This window comes from Hemiscyllium ocellatum, chromosome 2, assembly GCF_020745735.1.
Source record: "Hemiscyllium ocellatum isolate sHemOce1 chromosome 2, sHemOce1.pat.X.cur, whole genome shotgun sequence".
Lineage (NCBI taxonomy): Eukaryota > Metazoa > Chordata > Chondrichthyes > Orectolobiformes > Hemiscylliidae > Hemiscyllium > Hemiscyllium ocellatum.
Window position 1 is genome coordinate 148,685,291 of NC_083402.1, and position 13,479 is coordinate 148,698,769.

Genomic DNA, 13,479 nt, shown 5'->3' on the forward strand with positions numbered 1-13,479 from the left:
GGCTGAAGAATTCACAATGATTTTAAGTCAGAAGTGCCAAATGTTTATCTTGTCCTCTTCCAGAGTATATCGACAAATAACGGGAAGTACTGGATACTGCAAGAGATATGGTCTGACAACATCTGTCAATAATACTGAAAACCTCTCCTCCGGAACTTGCTGCACCTCTGGCCAAGATATTCTTGTACAACTGCAACATTGGAATCAACTCCACAATGTGGAAAATTGCCCATGTATGTTGGTACACAAAAAGCAGGACAAATCTAAACCAGTCAATTACTGCCCCATCAGTCTACTCTCTTATCATCAGTAAAGTGATGGAAGGTGTCACCAACAGTGCCATCAAGCAGCATCTGCTCAGTCATAACCTGCTCAGAGATGTCCAGTTTGGGTTCTGCCATGGTCACTCAGCCCCTGACCTCATTCCAGCTTTGGTTCAAACATGGTCAAAAAAGCTGAATTCCAGAGGTGAAGTGAGGTGAGGTGGCAGTGACTGCACTTGACATCAAGATCATCCTGACTGAGTGTGGCATCAGGGAGCCTGAGCAACACAAGTCAATACAAATTAGGGGGAAAATTCTTTACTGGATGAAGTCATACTTAGCACAAAGAAAATTGGTTGTGTTGTTGGTGGTCAATCATCACAGCTCCAGGACATCTCTGCAGGAGTTCCTCAGTAAAGTGTCCTCAGCCAAACCATCTTCAGCTGCTTCATCAATGACCTTCTTTCCATCATAAGGTCAGAAGTAGGGATGTTCACTGATGAATGCACAATGTTCAGCACCATTCATGAGCCCTCAGACACTAAAGCAGCCTGTGTCCAAAAACAGGAAGACCTGGACAATATCCAGGTTTGGGCTGAAAAGTGCTGAGTAACATTTATGCCACACAAATACCAGGCAATAAGCATTTCTAATAACAAGAAATCTAGCCATCATTCTTTGATGTGTAATAATGTTTACACCACTGCATCCTGCATTATCAATATCCTGGGGGTTATCCTTGACCATAAACTGAACTGGATTACCAATATCAATATGTGGCTATTTGGGATGGGCAACAAATAACAGCCTTGCATGTGAAGTCTACTTCTGGAAACACAGTGGCTCAGTGGTTAGCACTGCTGCCTCACAACACCGGGGACCTGGGTTCAATTCCACCCTTAGGCAACTGTCTGTGTGGGGTTTGCACAATCTTCCTGTGTCTGTGTGGGTTTCTGCCCATAGTGTTCAGGTTAGGTTGATTGGCCATACTAAATTGCTCATAGTATCCAGGGATATGCAGACTAGGTGGATTAGCTGTGGAAAATGCAGGGATCAGGTGGGTTTGGATGGAGTGCTGTGTACCTGATGGGCTGAGTGACCTACTCCCACCTGTAGGGATTCTATAACAAACAAAAAATTATCTGCGATACATTCCCTGATTCAATGATAATATTCAAAAGGGAAAAAAAATCTGTTTCTGTGAACAAGGTAAGTAATCAGTAACTTTTTCCAAGTTTGCAGACACAGGAAACTGAGTGGTATCCACTTCTGAACAGACTAGAATATACCTGGTCTGTAAAACAACTGGCTTGAGAAAGTTAGGTTTGCCTATATTGTTTTGACACATTCAACAACAATTTGCCTTTAATGTTGCTGGAGGTATCACCTTTTTCTCATTCATGGGATGTGGGCATCACTGGTTAGGTCAGCATTTATTGCCCAGGGCCAGTTTCTGCCACATCTGCTCCCAGGAGGACCAATTCCACTGCAGAACACATCTTCTTCTTCAAAGATCACAATTTCCCCTCCCACATCGTCGATGGTACCCTCCAGTGCATCTCATCCACGTCCCGCATTTCTGCCCTTGAACCCCACCCCTCCAATCACAACAAGGGCAAAATCCCCGGTCCTCACCTTCCACCCCACCAACCTCCAAATACATTGCATCATCCTCCGCCATTTCCTCTACCTACAAATGGACTCCACCACCACAGAGATATTTCCCTCCCTACACCTATCTGCGTTCCGCAAAGACCATTCCCTCCATGATTCCACCTTCCCCTCCCAGCACCTTCCACTGCCACCACAAGAATTGCAAAACCTGTGCCCACACCTCCCCCCTTATCTCCGTCCAAGGCCCCAAAGGAGCCTTCCACATCAATCAAAGTTACACCTGCACTTCCACACTTGTTATTTACTGCATCCATTGCTCCCGATGCTGTCTGCTCTACATTAGGGAGTCAGGACAACTACTTGCAGAGCACTTCAGAGAACATCTCCGGGACACATACATGAAGCAACCCCACTGCCCCATGGCCGAACACTTTAACCCCCTCCCACTCCACCAAGGACATGCAGGTGCTAGGCTTCCTCCATCACCAAATCCTAACCACCCAATGCCTGGAGGAAGAATGCCTCATCTTCCCCGTTGAGACCTTCCAACCGCACGGGATTAATGTGGACTTCACCAGTTTCCTCACTTCCCTTCCCCCAACCTTATCCCAGATCTAACCTTCTAATTCGGCACTGCCGTCATGATCTGTCCTACCTGTCTACCTTCCTTCCCACCTATCCGCTCCGCCCTCCTTTCTGACCTATCACCATTACCTCCACCTCCATCTACCTATTGCACTATCAGCTATCTTCCCCACAACCCTTCCCCCCACCTCCTTGGTTCACAAGCCTCATTCCTGATGAAGGGCTTATGCCCAAAACGTCAATTCCGGCTCCTCAGATGCTGCTTGATCTGCTGTGCTTTCCAGCACCATACTCCTGACTCTGATCTCCAGTATCTGCAGTTCTTACTTTCTCCTGGTTTCACTTGATAAGTTGCTAGTGACTACGTACTTAGTTAGTATTCCCACAGTGCTGGTAGTGAGAGTATTTCAGGGTTTAGTTCAGCGACTGTGAATAATTGGTGGCCAGCCAACAATTCCCATATCCCATAAACAGATTAAAAAAAAGTTGGAGATCTTACCTTTGATCTTTGAGTACTAGGTATCATGGGTTTGGAAGCTGCTGTCTCAAAGACGAAACGCAATACAGCTAGTTTCTCCAGTGTTGGAGAAAGGGAATGTTAGAGATAATGTTTAAAATGCCAGTTGAGAAGGTTAAGGAATTATAGAAGTTTGAATGTGGGAAACCATTTGGGATGTTTGAGAAAATTCAAATCTGGAAGAAACAATAACATGGATGAAGTAGTCAGAACTCTATTGTTAATGTACAGTTTAAACTTTTTTAAAATCTGTTTATGGGATATGGGAATTGTTGGCTGGCCAACATTTATTGGCCAATGTTACTTGTTCTAGAGAAGGTGTTGGAGAAGATCAAAGGATATAGGTTCAGTTATAGTGCTGTTATTGAGTGAGCTCCATTCCTGAAGAAGGGCTTATGCCCGAAACGTCGATTCTCCTACTCCTTGGATGCTGCCTGACCTGCTGCGCTTTTCCAGCAACACATTTTTCAGCTCTGATCTCCAACAAATGCAGTCCTCACTTTCTCCTGAGCTCCAGGAGTTTGACTCAGTGACAGTGAAAGAACGGTGATATCTTTCCAAGTCAAAATGGCATGATTTTTTGAGAGGAAATTGATGGTATATCAATGGATTGGTTGCCTTTATTCTTCTTGGTAGCAGAGGTTATGGATTTGGAAGGTGCCATCGAAGGAGCTTGGGTGAATTGCAACCATGCATCTTGTAGCTAGCACACACTGCTGCCACTGTGCATTGGTGGTGGAGGGAGTGACTGTTGAAAGTGCTGAATGGCCAATCGCAGACTGCTTTCTGCAGGATCTTGTCAGATTTCTTGAGTGTTGTTGGAGCTGCATTCATCTGGGGATCTGGGGAGAATTCTGGCACAACCAAACCCGTGCCTTCCAGACAGCCATGGGAGAGCTGAGAACTGACGTCCTCTTTGCAGGATTCCTAGCCTCTGAACTGTTCATGAGGCCAACCATTTTATAAAGCTGACTGTGTTTCCAACTGATATTGCTGAGGGCATTGTGCATTTCAAAACTAAAAGATAAAGAACAATATTGCTGGGTCGGCAAACCAAGATGAAGTGCACAACATTAAGTTCTGTATAAAGAACATTTCACAAATGCTTATAGAGAATTAAATAGCTTCCACCTCACTGTGCAACAAGCTTTTAATGAGTTTCTTTTTTACAAACAAAAGGAGGGCTTGAACAAATTAGCTCATTGTAGCTAGATAGTGGGAAAAAGGCACATAACCTTCAGAAAATTTAATACAGAGGAATGTTTATTTGAAAAAAAAGCAACAAGTACAATACTGCAGTTCTGAAAATTGGGTCTAAATTTATGAAGATACTGCATTGGGGAAGGTCAATTAAATGATTCACGCAGATGACTGAACTGAGAGAATATACTGACAAGAAAAGATGAAGCAGCTTGGAGCTGTTTTCTTAAGAAAATAGTGAAGGTTGGGAGCAACCTGATCTCAATATTTTTAGGGTAGAAGTGAAGTAAATGAATCCATTTGAGGGGAAGAGGACAACTGGGGATCATAAATATGAGATTGCCTGGAATAATCCAAGGGACGTTTTGGAGGGAGGCCTTTTTATTCAAAGAATGATGAGAATGAGGAACTAACTATCAAAAGAAGTAGTTGAGGTGAATAGAATAGATATATTTAAAAGAAAGGTGGTAAAGCAAACATAAAGAAAGGCATAATCTTCCTGTGTAAAGTACTATGTGTATAAATACCGGTGGACAAGTACTGTGTCCAGTTCTGGTTTCCCTGTTACAGGAAGGATATTATTATACTGGGGCGGGTTTAGAAGAGATTTACCAAGATGGAGAATGGAGGGTTTGAGTTATAAAAAGAGGCTGCACAGGCTGGGAGGTTTTTTTACCATTGGAGCAAAGGAGATTAGGGGTGATCTTATAGAGGTTTATAAAGTAATGAGAAATACAGATAAAATGAATGGCAAGTGTATTTTCCCCAGGGTGGGGGATTTCAAAACTAGGGGGCACTAAGGTGAGAGGAGAAAGATTTTAAAAAGACACGAGGGTCAATTTCTTTACACAGAGAATGGTTCAAGTGTGAAATAAACCTCCAGAAGAAGTGGTGAGTCCGGGTACAGTTACAACAGTTAATTGACATTTGGATAGGTACATGAATAGTAAATGTTTGGAGGGATATGGGCCAAGTACAGACAGGTGGGGCTAGTTTAGTTTGGGACTTGTTTGACCAAAGGATGGGCTTATGCTCGAAACGTCAAATTCTCTATTCCTGAGATGCTGCCTAACCTGCTGTGCTTTAACCAGCAACACATTTGCAGCTGTGATCTCCAGCATCTGCAGACCTCATTTTTTACTCAAAGGATTTACATGTCTCTATGACTCTATGAATAGATAAATATGTTGACATTGTTTGACAGAGTCCAATAGAAGTGTGCTTGTGTGCAGTCTAAATACTGATGAACCATTTAGGCCAAATGGCGCATTCCTTTCCAAAAACTTAATGTAATTCAACAACAAGGGGCTAGAAAATTCATTGGTTTATGCAACATCATCAGGGAAGCTTCTCATCACCAAACTGAAACATGGGACCGAATCTTATATTTTTTGGCCTAGTCGCGTTGTGTTGGATTTTTTGGAAGGTTTCCGCTGTGAGGCCTGGCTAGTTTTCTCACCGTATCTAATGAAACTGGTCTCATTAATTATTGAGGCACCCCTTCTAGCTCAATCTCAACACGCACTCCCAGACAACTCTCCACTCAGCGCATATCTCAAGATTCACAGGCAGCCCTTGCACCTGCACCATCTTTCAAAGCCAAGTACTGTTAGCCTGGAGCTTTTCTGCATGGCTCTGACATTGACCATAGATATGACAGACTGGGCAAAAGGGCACCCCACCCTGAGTGGCAGGGACCTGAAGGTGCAGAGGTAGGACTTCCTCTTCATCTAGGGCCAACAGTGGAGACCATGACACTAGACCATGACACTTATCACTACACCTCCCTACCTGCAAAGGTATCAACTGTGCTTCCACTTTCATATCTCTTAAAACCTGTCTCTCTTTTATTCCAGGAGGAAAGTAGTTCACCATTAGACAGAAAGAGCTACGATGGGATTTAGCTCCTCGCCCCATATACGGAGACCACCCTGATTCAGAGTATCCCGAATGGCTGACTGACCAAGCCCACACACTGGTATTAGAGGATGCCCTCCACTTACTGTGCCAGGACCCCCAGCAAAAGGCTGACTCCTCAGCAACAGAGTCCTGCTGACAACAATGGCATGCTTTTTGCCTTTGTATTTGCGCTAAGCAACAAGTCAAGACAGAAGTAATATGACTCTGGTGTCCATGGCTAATGGGCAAAGGGCAAAAAAGACACGAAAAGGCAACGCAAGGATGGTGAGAGCATTCAGGTACGCTCAGATTGAGTGAGCACCATGATAGTTAGCATGTAGCCCGGTCCAGTCCATGAATTGGGTGTGTGTCCCTGAACACACAATGTCCTTGCTGCAGTGTTACAGTGAGAGTTACAGGGGCAGCCCAAGGTGCTGCATTAAAGTGCAGCAGCATCCTGTAAGTGGATCAGAGATGTGCCCTCAGAGTTCTTAGAGGCTCGCAAACATTGATGCCAATACCTGTGGGAGTGGGATGCCCATGGAGTGTGCCCTGAGGTTTTGGTCCCAGTTTCCAATGTGGAAGTCCTAGAGAGTTGAATTCATCGGGTACTTACTTTGCTTTCCCTGGTGTATTTTGTGGCATTTTTAGCAAGTTTGGTAAGTTAGAAAACTGAACATTAATCAGGTGAATTCAACTGTCAACATCTTGTTTAACAAGCGATAACCCCCTTTCCCTGGGAAACCACTGCTGTCTTGTGGGAAACCCTGCCACACTGTTTGATACAAACTGCTTCTGCTGTTGGGATTATGGATTTCTCACGCCATTCTGCCACAAATCCCATCATAGCCCATGCCACTCTAACCCCGAGGAGATTCCGCCACTTCTGACTACATTTGTCCCTCCAGAAATGCTATCTGCCCTGCTGGCATTTCCAGCATTTTCTAATTTTATTTCATTAACAGGACAGTTTGTGAAAAATTGGGGCATTTAATACCAAGTTTTCTTTGCCTGAAGTTTATTTTTACATGTCTGACTGCCCTGCAAGTTATGATAGATTCAAATTGATTGAAACCTGTATCATTTCACACCATTTGTCATTCTATTAGACCTATAGGGAATAGTACTAGCGATATGTCAAACTCTGAACAACGGCTCTTAAAAATGTCATTGGTAGTTTCCATTAAGATGTGGTTGTAATTTATATACTGCTTCAGTGGACAATCCTACAAAAGGATGCAAAATTTACTCAAAATGTTTAAGTACTTTGTCAAGCTATTTGCAACTCACTTGCTAACATCATACATGGCAACTATTTCTGTTAGACAGCCACAACATTCAATCTACATTTCTGCTTGTTCAGCAGGTATCTTCCTAATCAATCTATTTCAGAGATGTTATGATATGCCTCCAGGTCAATTAAGACTTGAGGCCAGTTCTCCTGGTCCAGCAACGAGGGACACTGCCATGGTACCACACACAACCTTTTCACATCTGCTTGTTAACATTTCACAAACAAAATACTTGAAGCTATGAAGATGAACCAATTCAATCAGTTCAACTTTTAATTTTATTTCTTTATTTTTCCACTTATATTGGGAATAATAGTCATGTTTTACTTTTAAATTTGTTTCTCTAAGTTACTACTGGTCCCCAAGTTTTGTACCTCGCTGCATTTGTACCCAAGATGGTGCCATGAATGGTGGTATTGTACTCTTTACACTTTACTCCTGTACTTCTGTACTTAGGTACACATGACAATAAAGCTTAAAGTTGGAGGATGGGACTAGAGGCTGTGAAATCCAGATTGATTGGAGCAGCAGGAGCCCATCAGTTGAGAGTAGGATTGATGACTGTTTGAACAAAGCAGGTGAGTTGACATGGAGATGTTGTCACAAACAGATTTGTTGAAGACAATTAATCCCAGGTCACTGTCTCTGATTGTTATCAAAAGATAATTCATGGTGACTGCAAATCATAGTTATATATTTGCCAAGTTAGTGTAAGTCCCCAAGAAAGTAATTTCATAGAGCCATGTAATATAAAAAAAGGCCCAATGGCCCATCAGGTCTTATTGTCAAAAATTATTATCCCTACTCTAGTCCCATGTTGCCTCACTTGCCCCATAGCCTTGAATGCTATGACACCTCAACTGTTGGTCCAAGTATTTTTTAAAGATTGTGAGGTTCCCTGCATCAACTACCTCCCAAGCAGTATTTTCCACACCCCACTACTGAAAAACTTACTTCAAATGAACCTCCTGAGATGTTTGACTCTTGTCTTGTGCACAGATTTCTATTGTTAGTTAGTTATGATATGATTTTATGACATATCAAGCAGACATTTGGTCTGTTTGTAGTTGAGTTATAACAGGTAATTACATTCTTCAATGTGTAAAGATATTTTCAGTTAGGATTTGAATTTATAATTAAGTTTCCATTGTTATTGAGTAAGAACCAAAGAATACTCATGTCGCACGTGAGTGATCAGGCAACATCTGCCAGGCATGCAGAGCGTGAACTGAAACGAGAGGACCATTTCAAGTTGCAAAATCCATACATTTGTATTTACAAGCTCCCCGTTTGTTTTTCTAATGTTTGCAGCAAAGCTTCCAGAAGGTGGACCGGGTACAACAATGGCCAACCCGCTCCTGCTGCTCCTTTGGTCTTTTGTCCCCTAACCCCTCCACTGTCCCGACTCTCCCGTTGCTATCAAGTTCCTGACAACAATTTTCAACATGAGCTGGCGTGGCAGTGAGAAGGAGTTTGAGAACTACTGGAAACAGTACACAATGATTGCTTATTTTCAGTTCATTTAGAGAGCATCAACAGATCACTAAAAGCTTGAAATCACAATTAGTATAATTTGTTCATGAACTCATTGCATTCCACTGTTCCATATTTTCACAACTCTGTTAGAGTGAACAGTAGAACGTCATGCAGTATGTTTAACATTTGTTCATAATTATCACCAACACTAATATCGAACCTCACGTCAGAAAATGTTTGAAATTTAGTTAGTTGATGAACAACTTGTGGTCATTCAGCATCTTTAATGTAGTCAAATGTTTCAAAGCTCTCAGCACAATATTATAATCAAACATAATTTGACGCATGAGCTACTTTATATTGAAACAAACAAAGAGGTTGCTGCTAAGGAGGATCTTAAAGGGAGGCAGATATACTGAGAGGTAAAAACAATGACTGCAGATGCTGGAAACCAGATTCTGTATTAGTGGTGCTGGAAGAGCACAGAAGTTCAGGCAGCATCCAACGAGCAGTGAAATTGACGTTTCGGGCAAAAGCTCTTCATCAGGAATAAACGACTTTTGCCCGAAATGTTGATTTCGCTGCTCATTGGATGCTGCCTGAACTGCTGTGCTCTTCCAGCACCACTGATCCAGATATACTGAGAGACTGAGCAAGTAATTCCTAAGCTGAGAGCCGAGGAAACAGGAAACAGCCAATAAGTGAAGAGCCAAGGGAATTTGAGTTTACAAAACGCCAGAAGTAGAGGAAAGTAGGTACTACAGAGGATTGTAAGACGTGAGAGCTTACAGACAAATATAAGGAAAAGGTCGTAGTGGAATTTGAACACAAGTCAGCATTGAAAATAAGTCAGTAATAGCCACAATGGGTGAATGGGACTTGGTGTTGGTCAAGATACGGCCAGCAGAACTTGGGATGAGTGCAAATTTATGAAAGGAGACGAGACCTGGAGATCTGAGTACTGTAAAAGAAATGTTGAGAGTTTCAGCAGCCCATTGGGTTGATGCAAGGCTGAAGAGAGGCATTATAATGCAGGTGAAAATAAATCGTTTTAATGATGGAGTCAGGAGTTCAGGTTAGTTTTCAAAATAGGTCGATTTCTGATCTGGCTTTCAGTCAGACTTGGTTGTGTAGAATCTGGTAACAAGTTCAAATCCTGCGTTGGAAGAAAGTTAAATTAATTCTCTTGGGAAAGATAGAGTCAGAAGAATTTGTGGTAAACAGTAACAGAATTAATGATTCAGATCAAAGACCTTTCATCAGAACTCAATAATTGGAGCTAAAACATTAATTCTGTTCCTGACTTCACAGATGCTGCCTGACGGGCTGAAGGTTTCTAGCATTTTTTCTTTTGTTACTTGTGCTACAAACTATCTTTGTGCAATTTAATTTTTTTAACTGTACAATAAAAGTGATTGAATACTGGATAAAATTGCATCTTAAGATATCAATGAAAAGCAATTGCACTTTCAATCTCACTTCTCCAAGCTTATTTTGTTTTCCTTATTTATAGTCACTTTATTACAAAATTAGGTTGGAGAGGTTTGGGCTATTCTCCCTGGAGCAAAGGTGATTGAGGTGAGATTTGATAGTGGCGTTCAAGATATACAGGTTTGGTTAGCGTAGATGGAGGATCCTGATTTAGTGTTATGAGCAAGGGGTGCAGAAAGATTGTGAAGACGTACTATTTTATTACCAAGCAAATGCTAATGACTTGTTTCTCTCTGCCTACAGGTCTGATACAAATGGAAATTATCAATTATTTCAAAAGAAAGTAGGATGGACATGTGAAGGAAATAAACTTGCAGGGTATTGGGGAAGAAATGGAACTGACATATCTTTGGACATGTCAGTTTTGTTCAGCTTCATAAAGGGTTTCCTTCCACGAGGCCAAGTGGATTTTCCTGTGCTATAACCCCCAAACCCTCTTATATGTCAATGTACCCTGTAGTGCCCCCCCACATCCATGCTAGCCTGATTCTCCCACTTGCTGTACAACACAACTATCCTCGGCGACCAGCCTCTTGAAGACACTGCACCTCATTCCCCAATGCCTGCATCGTATGGTTTAATAGAACATAGAACATAGAAAAATACAGTGTAGTACAGGCCCTTTGGCCCTCGATGTTGCGCCAACCCAAGCCCACCTAACACACACTAGCCCACTATCCTCCATATGCCTATCCAGTGCCTGTTTAAATGCCCATAAAGAGGGAGAATCCACCACTGCTACTGGCAGGGCATTCCATGAACTCACGACTCGCTGAGTAAAGAATCTACCCCTAACATCTGTCCTATACCTACCACCCCTTAATTTAAAGCTATGCCCCCTCATAATAGTTGACTCCATACGTGGAAAAAGGTTCTCATTGTCCACCCTATCTAAACCCCTAATCATCTTGTACACCTCTATCAAGTCACCCCTAAACCTTCTTTTCTCCAATGAGAACAGCCCCAAGTGCCTCAGCCTTTCCTCATACGATCTTCCTACCATACCAGGCAACATCCTGATAAACCTCCTCTGCACTCGTTCCAGTGCCTCCACATCCTTCCTATAGTATGGCAACCAAAACTGCACATAATACTCCAGATGCGGCCGCACCAGAGTCTTATACAACTGCAACATGACCTCAGGACTCTGGAACTCAAATCCTCTACCAATAAAAGCCAGTACGCCATATGCCTTCTTCACAGCACTATTTACCTGGGTGGCAACTTTCAGAGATCTGTGTACATGGACACCAAGATCCCTCTGCTCATCCACACTACCAAGTATCCGACCATTAGCCTAGTATCCCATCTTCTTGTTACTCTTACCAAAGTGAAACACTTCACACTTACCTACATTGAACTCCATTTGCCACCTTTCTGCCCAGCTCTGCAGCTTATCTATATCCCGCTGTAACCTGCCACATCCTTCCTCACTGTCAACAACTCCACCGACTTTTGTATCATCCGCAAACTTGCTCACCCAACCTTCTAGCCCCTCCTCCAGGTCATTTATAAAAATGACAAACAGCAATGGTTGCAAAACAGATCCTTGCAGAACACTGCTAGTAACTGCACTCCAAGATGAACTTTTATCATCAACTACTACCCTCTGTCTTCTTCCAGCCAGCCAATTCCTAATCCAAATCTCTAACGCACCCTCAATGCCATACCTCTGTATTTTTTGCAGTAGCCTACCATGGGGAACCTTATCAAACACCTTACTAAAATCCACATACACCACATCTACCGCTTTACCCTCGTCCACCTCCTTAGTCACCTTCTCAAAGAATTCAATAAGGTTTGTGAGGCACAACCTGCCCTTCACAAAACCATGCTGACTATCCTTGATCACATTATTCCTACCCAGATGTTCATAAATCCTATCCCTCACAATTCTCTCTAAGACTTTGCCCACAACAGAAGTGAGACTCACTGGCCTATTGTTACTAGGGTTATCTCTACTCCTCTTCTTGAACATGGGAACCACATTTGCTATCCTCCAGTCTTCTGGCACTATTCCTGTAGACAAGAAAGACATAAACATCAAGGCCAAGGGCTCTGCTATCTCCTCCCTTGCTTCCTAGAAAATCCTAGGATAAATGCTATCAGGCCCAGGGGACTTCTCTATTTTCACCCTTTCCAGAATTTCCAACACCTCTTCCCTACATACCTCAAAACCATCCATTCTAATTAATTGTGACTCAATATTCATAATGTGTGACTATCGCATACAGGAAAGCTTTCAATGCATTCACTTTTATTAAAAGGCAAAAAACAAACACAAAACAAACAGACAGAAGTTACAGTTGCCTCTTGGAACTGTCATGTCCACTTTCTTTTTGAGCAACAATGTTACAGTCAATAAATGAGACTGTACCCATCTCTTATCGTAGAACCAGGTGGCAACGAAGTCCTCTCTGGCTAGCTGTGCCTGATGCTGCGATGCCATGTGATGCAAAGGCTAGTGTTCCTCCTGCTCAAAGTCCGCATCAGTCTCGTCCTCGGAATCTTGCTCCCACCGCCCCAGCTTTTCAGCATCCATTACATCCCCTCCATGGCATGCTGGGATTATACAGCACACTCTGTCCGGACGGTCCTGTAAGACCCCTCAAGACTAATTGTTGTGGACCGGAGCTATCATGATTGCAGAAGGTAGCTCTTGTCTCTTAGTAACCATTCTTTTAAGGCATCTGGTTCTTTAACTGCAGGATGTAAGCAAGACTCCTACAGCATATTGACATTATGGCTGCTCTGGGTCACTGCTGCAGACTTCCAAAATGTGGTACTAATGCTATGATGCAATGAAATTCTTTTCTGTTAATAAACTCAGTTGTGTTATGATGTGTGTTTTCCGTGTGATATGTGGATTAGATTATTGAGCCCTGTGCCTTGGGGTGCCAGCAGTGTAGATCCAGGCTGTAACACTGACCTGCTCATGGGGTATTGAGATGACACGGTGTGCTCTGGTAGAAATGGCCTTTTTTGCATTTGTGTGTTGAGGATTGAAGATTCCACCCAGGCCTCCAGAGGATCTTTGAAAGGAGCCAGTTGCTTAAATTCTCAACACAGCTGTCACCTTGACAGTGACAGGGGAAGGATGGCTAGCCTCTCCTTCAGATGAGTGAACATACCCAGGCCATGA